The following is a 12,767-nucleotide window of genomic DNA, read 5'->3' as shown; positions in this document are numbered from 1 at the left end:
TTAAAAAAAAAAAAAAAAAAGCGAGAAAAACGCATTTAAAGTTTTGAAACAGCATGATCTTCCAAACCAACCATACGAATTCAATCTACTTTGCACTAATTTAAGGAGGGCACAGACACAAACCAAGCCTCTCTCAGCTGAGAAATTTTGGCAGGAAGAAGAAAAAAAAAAAAACAAGAAGAGGTGAAAAAAAATTCTAACGTTTGTCACTGACTGACATGCATACTCGTATTTGCAACACATGCCCTGCCTCTCCGGAAGTCACTCCGCGCACCACTCACCAGACATTCTGACGTAGACTGTTTCAAACCAGAATAAACCGCGTGCTGCTGGAACTCCAGCTGTACTGCTGTCAAATATTTTCCATTGTTATCCAGGCAAGAATGATCCTTTAATAACTCTGGACGACCACTTATCTATTTTACCCTAGTTAAACGCTAGACGATTTTACTCGTCGTGGGGATAATTCTCGGGGTCTGAGGATTGAAATAATGGCTTAGCTATCGTTGCACTTTCGGTAAAATGTAAGTAAATCTAAATAGTTATGAAAATAATTTTAATAGCACTGACTCAGCACAGGAAAATGAACTGTTTGTTGAACTTCACAGTCTTTTGTTTCTGTTTTACTCTTACTATCCCCCAACGATTTTTTTTTTTTAGCTTATAACAGATTTTCCCAGCTCCAGAGGTCATATGTAGACTCCATTAACTTCTTCACTGCAAGATATCTCCCTTAAGCTGAATAATTCCGTTTGGTGATGGCCTGATGAAAGTGAAAAAAAAAAAAAAAAATACTGCTCTGATGGAGAGGATTGCGGTTGAAGGAAGGAATGACCAGTTCAACCAGAGGACATCGTGTTTGGGGTTCTTGCTGCCCCCAGACGATTTTATTAAGCTCAGGGCAGTTGTTATCTTTTCTCAGGTAGTTAAAGGTTTAATGAACATTTTTTTTTAACCTCTCCAGTTAGGTAATTTCCTCCAACGTTGAATAATATCATCCGGAGTCAGAAAAACAGGAAGAAAAGAAAAAAGTAAATGAAATGAAAAGATGTTGTTAAACGTTTAATTTGTAACAGGAGACGTTATATAAATGTTGTTGTTGTTGTTGTTGTTGTTGTTGTTAAAGGTTTATCTGTAATAGGCGACGTTATATAGACTGTTGTTGTTGTTGTTGTTGTTGCCGCTGCTGCTGTTGTTGGTAATTATTTGGAATTAACAAAACATTGTCTGCCGTGATGACCTTGATGTATTCTCAGTGCAAAAATCTGTTTTTCCTAATTGCTGTTAAGGACATCTGGTGGTCTATACACATTTTTTTTTTCTATCGAGGCGAAGATGCGCTTGACAGGTTGGTGATGATTGGCTGAATGCAGCGTTACCTCAACATCTCTTTACTCGTTAGCATTATTAATTGACATCAAAGCCAAGAAACCATTTACAACGCTGGGTGGTAACCATATAACCAAACCATACGTGCTCCCTACGTGTCAGCAAGTGGGTTGGTGGAGGGCTAGTGCCCCTCCTCGTAAAACAAAGTCAGATGGCCACCCCTTACGGGATTATGGCGTCTAGCAATAGACAGATAGATAGATGTATCTGAGGGGGAAATTTGGGTTAGTAAATGTTATTCAGACATGTTGCATTCAGCCAATGCACCAACCTGTCAAGTGCATCTTCGCCTCAATAAAGAAAAACTGAGTATAGTCACGCCAGCGCACGAGACGCTAAGTTTAGGCTAAAATTCTGTCAGTAGCAAAGATAAAGTAGTTAGGATTGCGACGTAGGCAAAGGTTTTAACCCCTTCAGTCCAACGACATTTTTTATTTTATTCCTGCCCACACGATTTTTTAATAGATTTCGAACGCGGGGGGAGGGGGGGAAGAGGAGAGAGGAAAAACTATAACCATGATTAGCCATTTCATTTCCGGTCTCTCTCCTAATTAACTCGCCTGGTACCTTTTGAAATAAAAAATAAAAAAAAAATCATCAGACTTGAGAAAGGAACATTCAAGCTTATTAGGGTTCCCCCCCCCACCGTCATTAACTACTTACACTTTTAACTCCTTCGCGTTAAGAAGGTATTGTATATTTATAGTCTTGCTGTCTCCACACGGTTTTACTCGTATTTACCTAAAAGAACTGGGGGGTAGGGTTATCTGTCGCCTTAATTAACCCTTTCATTACTCGACATCTTCCAAATCTGAGGTAAATCGTCTGGTGGCAGAAGCAATAAACTAAAAAATACATAATCGAAGTGAAGGCCTTTAGGTAACATCACCTCCAAATTACGGTTACCTTTAAATTAGTCATTCGGAAATTATGGTCACTTACAGCTATATTTAAAATTCGGTCACCCTTATGAAAATGACGGCCACCCATAAATTAGTCACTCTTAATTTTCTTAAATTAGGCTTCGGTTTCATGCAAGTTGCCGTCCCTCTTAAATTAAGGTTGCCCTTAAATTACGGTCAGCTATATATGAGTCATCTATTTTTAGTCACATCAGTTTTCGTTAAGTTTAGGGGACATTTTTGGAACTGGTGGTGATAAGATGAAATCTTTATTTCCCCATCACTACAAAAGTTATCCTATAAACTGAATAAAATCTCCCAATATATAAGCAGAATGCACACACACACACACACACACACACACACACACACACACACACACACACACACACACACACACACACACACACACACAAAATCCATGGTGTAATATATAATATATCAGTGTCATTTAATCAACAAATCACAAACATAAAAATAAATCAACACCAAGACTAACTGCCCTCAGGTCACTGGCCCATACAACATTTGGACACAACAAAGAAGCCACCACCACAGTATACAAACAATATATATGTTCAGTGATGAACTATGCAAGCCCTGCTTGGGCTTCTAACCTCACTGAAACACACTACACACCATACAGAACAAGGCCCTGAAAATAATCACAGGCTACACAGCTACTGCACCTAACAGACCACATACACCAAGAAACCAAAGTCCTCAAAGTCAAAGATCATCTAGACATGAGAGGCACTCAAATTCTTGCCACAGCCTCCACAAACCCACACCATCCACTATAGTACATGGTAGCACATCCACACACCAAGGAACATCAAAACAACGTCCAGCACATGATATCATAAACACACACTGTCATCTCTGCCCTCTCGCCCTCCTCAAACCAGCTTCCAGAAGCAAATCCATGCTCAGATCACTCGCCGCTCCATTCAGTCACACAAAGACAACACACAGCTGCATGCATGGCCTCCTGATATCCACCCTTCCGAATCCTACCTCCCTCATGAGTACAGGGTCCACCTGGCCAGGCTGAGATGTGGGCATCATCCAGCCCTCATGAGTTATCAGAAGAGACTGGATGACTCCGTCACTGATGCTTGTCCAAGGTGCAACACAACACCCCATACTATTGAGCACATTATGGAAGACTGCATTGCACACAATCGCCGGTGCAAACAACACAACTTACACTCCATGAGAGCTCTGTGGGAAAACCTGGTCTCAGCCGTGGCCTTCCTTAGGGACTTGGAGCTGTTTGGCCGGACTGCCTAGGGAACAACTACAACTACTGCTACTGTGATGATGGTGGTGGTGGTGATAGCTATGATGATGGTGGTTGTGGTGATGACTGTTGATGATGACAGTGGTGGTGGTGGTAGCTATGATGATGGTGGTGGTGGTGGTGGTGGTGGTGATAGCTGTGATGATGATGATAGCGGTGATGGTGGTAGCTGTGATGATGGTGGTGGTGGTGATAACTGTCATGATGATGATGGTGGTGGTGGTAGCTTTGATGGTGTTGGTGTTGGTGATAAGTGTGATGATGGTGGTGGTGGTGGTGGTAACTGTGATGATGACGATGATGGTGCTAGTAACTGTGATGATGATAGTGGTTGTGGTTATAATTGTAATGATGATGGTGGTGGTGGTGGTGGTGGTGGTGTTGACGGTAACTATGATTATGATGGTGGTGGTGGTGCTTGTGATGGTGGTGGGGGCAGCTGTTAAGAAACGGCTCTCATTTGGGCAAGTGCTTTGCTGCCCTATCGGGCCATGTAGTTCTTGTGCTGACCTGTGTACTACACCATCGGTCCCTGGCGCAACGCGTCTGACAGTAGTGTTGACAGTGGGGTCGCATTCTTGTCGGTTAAGGAAGCACTCTGACACCTCTTTCTCATTTATTTACCTTTATATCTGGAATGTTGATTCATTCTTGTACTACACTTGATGGTAGGTTACTAAAAGGGGTGAAAAGTTTTTATGTAAATAGTAGAGCGTGTGTAAGAGTGGGAAATGCTGTGAGTGATTGGTTTCCCGTGAGAGTGGGGCTGCGACAGGGATGTGTGATGTCGCCTTGGTTGTTTAATATTTATATGGATGGTGTTGTAAGAGAGGTGAATGCAAGTGTTTTAGGTGGAGGTCTGAGTCTAGTGAATGTCGATGGTGGAGAGTGGAATCTTAAGCAGCTGCTATTTGCAGATGATACTGCACTGGTGGCTGAATCAGAGGAGAGATTGAGACAGTTGGAAGAGGAGTTTGGAAGGTTGTGTGAAAGGAGGAAATTGAAAGTAAATGAGAATAAGAGTAAAGTGATGAAGTGTACGAGGTTGGTAGATGGTAGGGGGATGAATATAGTTTTGAATGGTGAGTTGCTTGAGGAGGTGGAGTGTTTTAAATATTTAGGGTCGCATGTTGCTATGGATGGAAGAATAGATGCAGAAGTGAAGTTTAGAATAAATGAAGTAGGAAAGGTGCTGGGAGGAATGAAAAAAGTGTTTAGATGTCGTTCGCTTACAATGGATGTAAAGAGAAGGCTGTATGAGGGTGTTGTGGTACCGACTGCGTTATATGGGGCTGAAACATGGAATATGGGTGTAGCAGAGAGGAAAAGTTTGAATGTAATGGAGATGAGGTGTCTGAGGAGTATGTGTGGAGTGACGCGTATGGATCGAGTGCGAAATGATGAAGTGCGAAGGAGAACTGGAGTTGTTCGGGAGATGGCTGGTAGAGTTGAGCAGAGGGTGTTGCGATGGTTTGGGCATACGGAGAGAATGGATAATGAGCGATTGGTGAAAAAAGATAACTAGATCTGATGTGAGAGGTGTAAGGCTGAAAGGGAGGCCACGAATAGGATGGATGGACAGTGTGAAGAGAGCACTGGATGCAAGAGGGATGTCTGTTGAGCAAGGAAGAGTGGCTGTGCGTGACAGAAATAAATGGAGAGAAATTGTGAATGAATAAATGATGATGCAGCCCTGAGGGGATATTCTCCAGCATTTGGTCTGATTAGCTAGTCAGGTCAGGTGCGAGTAAGGGGATGGGTCTATTATGATGTGGCAGGGGTAAACCAGCTCTGCTGTCGGGCCCTGCTACGGATATCACTGATTGCACTGCGCAGTTGACCCATGTGTGGTGTGGTGCGGTGAGGATCTGTCCGTTCTCCCCTTTGGGGCTAAGATGCGAATGACTGTGTTTGAATTGATGAGTAAATGGGGAGTGTGTCGTCCTGTCTCGGCTACCTCCCTTTCCTAGGTATATAGATAGATAGATAGACTACATATTTATTTAATCTACGTCAGTGTAGTAGTAGTAGTAGTAGAACAACCCCGGCCTGTTTGGCTGTGCAGACCCATCATCCACAGGCAAGCAATCGCCCTTGGAGGACTAGAGGACCATCCAGTGAAATGAATCAATGTTCTCTTGTAATGGACAGCCGGCTTCGATCCCGGATGGAGGCCCCATTTACATCCCTCCATTCAGCTAGCAGAACCACCAAAGTTGGCTCCACATCACCTGCTTATTTCGTTATACTGTATGGTTACCACCCTGCGCTGTAAATGCTTTCCTAGGTTACTGAAACCATTACGCTTGTCACTCAGTATAGAGTCACTTTAGGAAGAAGTAGGCAGCACTACATCATGTGAGTGGATGCTCATCGCCAGCACCAACCACCATCTTATCGATGTAAAACAGTTTTTGGAATCATGCAAGGGAATATAAGCTGCAATATGCAAATAGACCGTTGAGGAAGAGATGCTGGAAAGTCTCCGGAAGACGACGAGAATACGTGTCAGAGGGTCGTAATCTAAATTACTAGGGATTTTGTAACACGTCTTCCTTTGCGATTTATTTAGCAAATTACTTCTCATTATTACCTCCGCCAACGAAGCTGGAAAAGGTTATGTATTAACCGGTGTCTGACTCTCTGTATAAAACATATCTAAAAAAAAATGTTCCTATCAGATTTCATTGTTATTATTATTATTATTATTTTTTCTAGATCGGTGGGTAGTTGGTCAAGAAAGATATGTTTTATACAGAGAGTCAAACACCGGTTAATACATATCCTTTTCCAGCTTCGTTGGCGGAGGTAATAATGAGAAGTAATTTGCTAAATAAATCGCAAAGGAAGAAGTGTTACAAAATCCCTAGTAATTTAGATTACGACCCTCTGACACGTATTCTCGTCGTCTTCCGGAGACTTTCCAGCATCTCTTCCTCAACGGTCTATTTGCATATTGCAGCTTATATTCCCTTGCATCATTCCAAAAACTGTTTTACATCGATAAGATGGTGGTTGGTGCTGGCGATGAGCATCCACTCACATGATGTAGTGCTGCCTACTTCTTCCTAAAGTGACTCTATACTGAGTGACAAGCGTAATGGTTTCAGTAACCTAGGAAAGCATTTACAGCGCAGGGTGTTAACCATACAGTATAACGAAATAAGCAGGTGATGTGGAGCCAACTTTGGTGGTTCTGTTAGCTGAATGGAGGGATGTAAATGGGGCCTCCATCCGGGATCGAAGCGGGCTGTCCATCACAAGAGAACATTGATTCATTTCACTGGATGGTTCTCTAGTCCTCCAAGGGCGATTGCTTGCCTGTGGATGATGGGTCTGCACAGCCAAACAGGCCGGGGCTGTTCTACTACTACTACTACACTGACGTAGATTAAATAAATATGTAGTCTATCTATCTATCTATATACCTAGGAAAGGGAGGTAGCCGAGACAGGACGACACACTCCCCATTTACTCATCAATTCAAACACAGTCATTCGCATCTTAGCCCCAAAGGGGAGAAGGGACAGATCCTCACCGCACCACACCACACATGGGTCAACTGCGCAGTGCAATCAGTGATATCCGCAGCAGGGCCCGACAGCAGAGCTGGTTTACCCCTGCCACATCATAATAGACCCATCCCCTTACTCGCACCTGACCTGACTAGCTAATCAGACCAAATGCGGGAGAATATCCCCTCAGGGCTGCATCATCATTTATTCATTCACAATTTCTCTCCATTTATTTCTGTCACGCACAGCCACTCTTCCTTGCTCAACAGACATCCCTCTTGCATCCAGTGCTCTCTTCACACTGTCCATCCATCCTATTCGTGGCCTCCCTCTCAGCCTTACACCTCTCACATCAGATCTAGTTATCTTTTTCACCAATTGCTCATTATCCATTCTCTCCGTATGCCCAAACCATCGCAACACCCTCTGCTCAACTCTACCAGCCATCTCCCGAACAACTCCAGTTCTCCTTCGCACTTCATCATTTCGCACTCGATCCATACGCGTCACTCCACACATACTCCTCAGACACCTCATCTCCATTACATTCAAACTTTTCCTCTCTGCTACACCCATATTCCATGTTTCAGCCCCATATAACGCAGTCGGTACCACAACACCCTCATACAGCCTTCTCTTTACATCCATTGTAAGCGAACGACATCTAAACACTTTTTTCATTCCTCCCAGCACCTTTCCTACTTCATTTATTCTAAACTTCACTTCTGCATCTATTCTTCCATCCATAGCAACATGCGACCCTAAATATTTAAAACACTCCACCTCCTCAAGCAACTCACCATTCAAAACTATATTCATCCCCCTACCATCTACCAACCTCGTACACTTCATCACTTTACTCTTATTCTCATTTACTTTCAATTTCCTCCTTTCACACAACCTTCCAAACTCCTCTTCCAACTGTCTCAATCTCTCCTCTGATTCAGCCACCAGTGCAGTATCATCTGCAAATAGCAGCTGCTTAAGATTCCACTCTCCACCATCGACATTCACTAGACTCAGACCTCCACCTAAAACACTTGCATTCACCTCTCTTACAACACCATCCATATAAATATTAAACAACCAAGGCGACATCACACATCCCTGTCGCAGCCCCACTCTCACGGGAAATCAATCACTCACAGCATTTCCCACTCTTACACACGCTCTACTATTTACATAAAAACTTTTCACCCCTTTTAGTAACCTACCATCAAGTGTAGTACAAGAATGAATCAACATTCCAGATATAAAGGTAAATAAATGAGAAAGAGGTGTCAGAGTGCTTCCTTAACCGACAAGAATGCGACCCCACTGTCAACACTACTGTCAGACGCGTTGCGTCAGGGACCGATGGTGTAGTACACAGGTCAGCACAAGAACTACATGGCCCGATAGGGCAGCAAAGCACTTGCCCAAATGAGAGCCGTTTCTTAACAGCTGCCCCCACCACCATCACAAGCACCACCACCACCATCATAATCATAGTTACCGTCAACACCACCACCACCACGACCACCACCATCATCATTACAATTATAACCACAACCACTATCATCATCACAGTTACTAGCACCACCATCGTCATCATCACAGTTACCACCACCACCACCACCACCATCATCACACTTATCACCAACACCAACACCATCAAAGCTACCACCACCACCATCATCATCATGACAGTTATCACCACCACCACCATCATCACAGCTACCACCATCACCGCTATCATCATCATCACAGCTATCACCACCACCACCACCACCACCACCATCATCATAGCTACCACCACCACCACTGTCATCATCACAGTCATCACCACAACCACCATCATCATCGCTATCACCACCACCACCATCATCACAGTAGCAGTAGTTGTAGTTGTTCCCTAGGCAGTCCGGCCAAACAGCCCCAAGTCCCTAAGGAAGGCCACGGCTGAGACCAGGTTTTCCCACAGAGCTCTCATGGAGTGTAAGTTGTGTTGTTGGCACCGGCGATTGTGTGCAATGCAGTCTTCCATAATGTGCTCAATAGTATGGGGTGTTGTGTTGCACCTTGGACAAGCATCAGTGACGGAGTCATCCAGTCTCTTCTGATAACTCATAAGGGCTGGATGATGCCCACATCTCAGCCTGGCCAGGTGGACCCTGTACTCATGAGGGAGGTAGGATTCAGAAGGGTGGATATCAGGAGGCCATGCATGCAGCTGTGTGTTGTCTTTGTGTGACTGAATGGAGCGGCGAGTGATCTGAGCATGGATTTGCTTCTGGAAGCTGGTTTGAGGAGGGCGAGGGGGCAGAGATGACAGTGTGTGTTTATGATATCATGTGCTGGACGTTGTTTTGATGTTCCTTGGTGTGTGGATGTGCTACCATGTACTATAGTGGATGGTGTGGGTTTGTGGAGGCTGTGGCAAGAATTTGAGTGCCTCTCATGTCTAGATGATCTTTGACTTTGAGGACTTTGGTTTCTTGGTGTATGTGGTCTGTTAGGTGTAGTAGCTGTGCAGCCTGTGATTATTTTCAGGGCCTTGTTCTGTATGGTGTGTAGTGTGTTTCAGTGAGGTTAGAAGCCCAAGCAGGGCTTGCATAGTTCATCACTGAACATATATATTGTTTGTATACTGTGGTGGTGGCTTCTTTGTTGTGTCCAAATGTTGTATGGGCAAGTGACCTGAGGGCAGTGAGTCTTGGTGTTGATTTATTTTTATGTTTGTGATTTGTTGATTAAATGACACTGATATATTATATATTACACCATGGATTTTGTGTGTGTGTGTGTGTGTGTGTGTGTGTGTGTGTGTGTGTGTGTGTGTGTGTGTGTGCATTCTGCTTATATATTGGGAGATTTTATTCAGTTTATAGGATAACTTTTGTAGTGATGGGGAAATAAAGGTTTCATCTTATCACCACCAGTTCCAAAAATGTCCCCTAAACTTAACGAAAACTGATGTGACTAAAAATAGATGACTCATATATAGCTGACCGTAATTTAAGGGCAACCTTGTTTTAAGAGGGACGGCAACTTGCATGAAACCGAAGCCTAATTTAAGAAAATTAAGAGTGACTAATTTATGGGTGGCCGTCATTTTCATAAGGGTGACCGAATTTTAAATATAGCTGTAAGTGACCATAATTTCCGGATGACTAATTTAAAGGTAACCGTAATTTGGAGGTGATGTTACCTAAAGGCCTTCACTTCGATGATGTATTTTTTAGTTTATTGCTTCTGCCACCAGACGATTTACCTCAGATTTGGAAGATGTCGAGTAATGAAAGGGTTAATTAAGGCGACAGATAACCCTACCCCCCAGTTCTTATAGGTAAATACGAGTAAAACCGTGTGGAGACAGCAAGACTATAAATATACAATACCTTCTTAACGCGAGGGAGTTAAAAGTGTAAGTAGCTAATGACGGTGGGGGGGGGGAACCCTAATAAGCTTGAATGTTCCTTTCTCAAGTCTGATGATTTTTTTTTTTTTTAATTTCAAAAGGTACCAGGCGAGTTAATTAGGAGAGAGACCGGAAATGAAATGGCTAATCATGGTTATAGTTTTTCCTCTCTCCTCTTCCCCCCCTCCCCCCGCGTTCGAAGTCTATTAAAAAATCGTGTGGGCAGGAATAAAATAAAAAATGTCGTTGGACTGAAGGGGTTAAAACCTTTGACTACGTCGCAATCCTAACTACTTTATCTTTGCTACTGACAGAATTTTAGCCTAAACTTAGCGTCTCGTGCTCTGGCCTGACTATACTCAGTTTTTCTTTATTGAGGCGAAGATGCACTTGACAGGTTGGTGCATTGGCTGAATGCAACATGTCTGAATAACATTTACTAACCCAAATTTCCCCTTCAGATACATCTATCTATCTGTCTATTGCTAGACGCCATAATCCCGTAAGGGGTGGCCATCTGACTTTGTTTTACGAGGAGGGGCATAGCCCTCCACCAACCCACTTGCTGACACGTAGGGAGCACGTATGGTTTGGTTATATGGTTACCACCCAGCGTTGTAAATGGTTTCTTGGCTTTGATGTCAATTAATAATGCTAACGAGTAAAGATATGTTGAGGTAACGCTGCATTCAGCCAATCATCACCAACCTGTCAAGCGCATCTTCGCCTCGATAGAAAAAAAAAAATGTGTATAGACCACCAGATGTCCTTAACAGCAATTAGGAAAAACAGATTTTTGCACTGAGAATACATCAAGGTCATCACGGCAGACAATGTTTTGTTAAGTCCAAATAATTACCAACAACAGCAGCAGCGGCAACAACAACAACAACAACAACAGTCTATATAACGTCGCCTATTACAGATAAACCTTTAACAACAACAACAACAACAACAACATCTATATAACGTCTCCTGTTACAAATTTAACGTTTAACAACATCTTTTCATTTCATTTACTTTTTTCTTTTCTTCCTGTTTTTCTGACTCCGGATGATATTATTCAACGTTGGAGGAAATTACCTAACTGGAGAGGTTAAAAAAAAATGTTCAGTAAACCTTTAACTACCTGAGAAAAGATAACAACTGCCCTGAGCTTAATAAAATCGTCTGGGGGCAGCAAGAACCCCAAACACGACGTCCTCTGGTTGAACTGGTCACACCTTCCTTCAACCGCAATCCTCTCCATCAGAGTAGTATTTTTTTTTTTTTTTTTCACTTTCATCAGGCCATCACCAAACGGAATTATTCAGCTTAAGGGAGATATCTTGCAGTGAAGAAGTTAATGGAGTCTACATATGACCTCTGGAGCTGGGAAAATCTGTTATAAGCTAAAAAAAAAAATCGTTAGGAGATAGTAAGAGTAAAACAGAAACAAAAGACTGTGAAGTTCAACAAACAGTTCATTTTCCTGTGCTGAGTCAGTGCTATTAAAATTATTTTCATAGCTATTTAGATTTACTTACATTTTACCGAAAGTGCAACGATAGCTAAGCCATTATTTCAATCCTCAGACCCCGAGAATTATCCCCACGACGAGTAAAATCGTCTAGCGTTTAACTAGGGTAAAATAGATAAGTGGTCGTCCAGAGTTATTAAAGGATCATTCTTGCCTGGATAACAATGGAAAATATTTGACAGCAGTACAGCTGGAGTTCCAGCAGCACGCGGTTTATTCTGGTTTGAAACAGTCGACGTCAGAATGTCTGGTGAGTGGTGCGCGGAGTGACTTCCGGAGAGGCAGGGCATGTGTTGCAAATACGAGTATGCATGTCAGTCAGTGACAAACGTTAGAATTTTTTTTCACCTCTTCTTGTTTTTTTTTTTCTTCTTCCTGCCAATATTTCTCAGCTGAGAGAGGCTTGGTTTGTGTCTGTGCCCATACATAACCCTCCTTAAATTGGTGCAAAGTAGATTGAATCCGTATTGTTGGTTTGGAAGATTATGCTGTTTCAAAACTTTAAATGCGTTTTTCTCGTTTTTTTTTTTTTTCTTAATGGCGCTTGTGCCCTTACTACAGCGTATGCCTCATATCTATTAGAAGGAGGACTCAGTGAGTACATAGCACCCGCGCCCACCAACTGTTTTAAACATCAAACATTAGATTTGGTCCTGTGAGTTTGACCTTCCTCTCATTGCACACAAATCGACCAAGAGCAATCCGAGATTACAAACCTCCGCCAAGGCGACTGTGTCTC

Source organism: Coenobita brevimanus, chromosome 57 (assembly GCF_032717465.1).
Source record: "Coenobita brevimanus isolate Jiangsu-jjx chromosome 57, ASM3271746v2, whole genome shotgun sequence".
Taxonomy (NCBI): Eukaryota; Metazoa; Arthropoda; class Malacostraca; order Decapoda; family Coenobitidae; genus Coenobita; species Coenobita brevimanus.
The sequence above is the reverse complement of the archived record's forward strand: the minus strand, read 5'-3'. Positions refer to the sequence as shown.